Consider the following 2,670-nt stretch of genomic DNA (forward strand, 5'->3'; position numbering starts at 1 on the left):
AATCTATTCTTGTAGTAGCCCACTCGTATTTATTGCTGCAGAACTGCTTACCAACCATACCCATTAATTAAAATTAGTTAGTATCGTAGTTAAGAGAAAAAAAATATAATTATGAGATTATTAAAAAAAATATAAATTACTAATAAGAACATATTTTTTTAAAAGAAAAGAAATAAAATAAAGTATAAATTTGGGTATTCAAAAATTAGTATGGTAATTTTTTTAATAATAGTATAAATAATTCACAAAATTCAACATATAATATATATATATTCTTTCTTTCTTTCTTGTGCTGAATTACCATTTTTCTCTATTTTTCAAGAAGTGACAATAAAATAAATATGTTTTTCTCATTATGGTTCATTATCAAAGTATAATATTGTGATTAATACTAATTAATCATGATTGGACAGTAATTATTAATCGTTGTTTCCACTAGATATGCCAAAACACCAACTACAACTACAAACTATATATGACAAATATTTTAGATAAATGCAAAACATGACAAATATTGGTAAAAATTTAAATTTTTGTGTTGATTTTATTTGACATTAACTGTGGTAAATAATATTAATTTATCATAAATTTTAAATTATATCATTCGATCACATTAATTGAAAAGAGCGTACTGCAGTGGAAATTTAATAATTTTGTTTCAAACTAAAGTCAATTATTAATTAATTAATGGGGTATATATATATATATATACTGATTTGCTTAGTAGGAATTGCAGCAGATGAAAAAATCAAAGCAAAGCTCAGATCACATGGTAATAAATATTTGGACAGTGATTGATATTAATTGTGTACTAAAGTAGCCTTCTTCATGCTCATGCATGCCCATGAGGCCCCCACCCCCACCCCACCCCACCCCATCTTCATCAATTAACTCATTAATTCTAACTTTCTGAAATTACACACCCGCCCGTCGCTATTCCTGATTTTTTCGGTGATAATTTCATATGATTGAATCATATATTTTTTGTGTTACAGGCAAACACCCCAACGTTTACGTTTTTTCTTACAAATCATCTTCTAATATTTTATTTTTGTAATATTTTGCCCTTTTCAAGAAATAAAATAAAAATATTCCGATTATATTAAGACATATGCACACTTTTGATAAATTTAGTCTAGAGTAAAATTGTAATATCGCGTTCCAAATTAAAAAAAGAATTAGAAAAATCAAAAGAGGTGTGGCCAGGGCTCTAAGGGGAGGGGGCCGAAGGTGGTGGGCAGGATGTAGTGGGGTCGAAAGTGGTGGGCGGAGACTATAAGGGGCAACGGAGATGATGGTAAAATCCTAACCCTATTTTTTGAACATTCCATCTTTCATACATATGATTCAATCTGTATTTTACATAATTTTCTGAAAATTTTGAATACATAGGTAGAATGACACATCAGCATTTTGGTTGAAAATTTTCAATTTATTTAAATTATATGCAAGTCATGTAAAATTGACCAATCTTATCTTTAATGTACGTACGAAAAATTGTTAAATTACAAAGCTTAACTGTATAAATATATTTCAAATACCACACCTCATAATTATATGACTCAAATTACAATTTTTTTCTTGACTTAAACGAGTAGCTTTATAGAAAAACAGGCCGCAGAGTATCATGCACAAATAATGGTCATGGAAATATAAAAAAAAATAAATGGGCATAGAAATTATTGAATATTGAAAAACATAATTAAATTATATATAATTGATGGAGACTATGAGGTTAGAAAATATGATTTGATGGGTCACATTCTTGAACTAGCACTATTTTTTGGGTTGCGTCTGAACGCTGACTTAGGACCACAATCCATCAATAATTAAAAAAAACACAAGAAAGGAAATGAAAATGAAAATTTTTTCTCTTTATTTCCTATGATTGCAGTCCAACAGCTTCCTTTCCAGCGTTCTCAGTAGAAATCTCCAGGCGAAAATGGTCGTCATAACCTTTTATTTTATGTCATTCAGTTTTGCAGGTTCTTGAGTCTCTACTTATCTACATATTTCTTGCTCTTGCCAATGAAACTTCCCATAATTAAAAATGACCATTGTCCACTATCGTTGCCCAAGAATCAAACCAAAAATTCTTATCTAAACACCAATCAAGTTAATATCAGGGAATAAGTGTGATATATTTGTTATGTGATTGATCATTTTTCTTAAATTGTACACGACAAATTATATTGCACTAGTGTATTGAACTTGGTTTTTCGAGACTTATAAGTGTTGGGTTTTTCGAGCACGCAGAAGATTGGGTTTGTTCTAATAATCATTATTGTAAGTGTGATGAGTGTTTGCATGAGTTAATTAATTATATATAATGATATGAGGTACGGCATGCTGAATTTTGACCATCATATATTGTAATTGTAGCTAAAAAGTAATTAGTAAAATATTTATACACACTTAATACTTATATGCTTCATGCACTTTTTCGATGCATTAATTATTAATTATGGTAATTAATTAAGTTGGTCGCTTTTCATGATTGTTAGATGGTAGATGCTATGCTACCTCTCACGTTTTGCCTTAAAAGGAACATACTGTTTGTTCCCTATACTTTTGGCACTCTCCATTAATTACCCTTCTCTTCCATATTTAATTTACCGAATTCACAATGAACTACCCATTTTTGTGTGATATATATATATAGGGGTTGGG

This window comes from Sesamum indicum, linkage group LG2 (assembly GCF_000512975.1).
Source record: "Sesamum indicum cultivar Zhongzhi No. 13 linkage group LG2, S_indicum_v1.0, whole genome shotgun sequence".
In the NCBI taxonomy this organism is placed as follows: Eukaryota; Viridiplantae; Streptophyta; class Magnoliopsida; order Lamiales; family Pedaliaceae; genus Sesamum; species Sesamum indicum.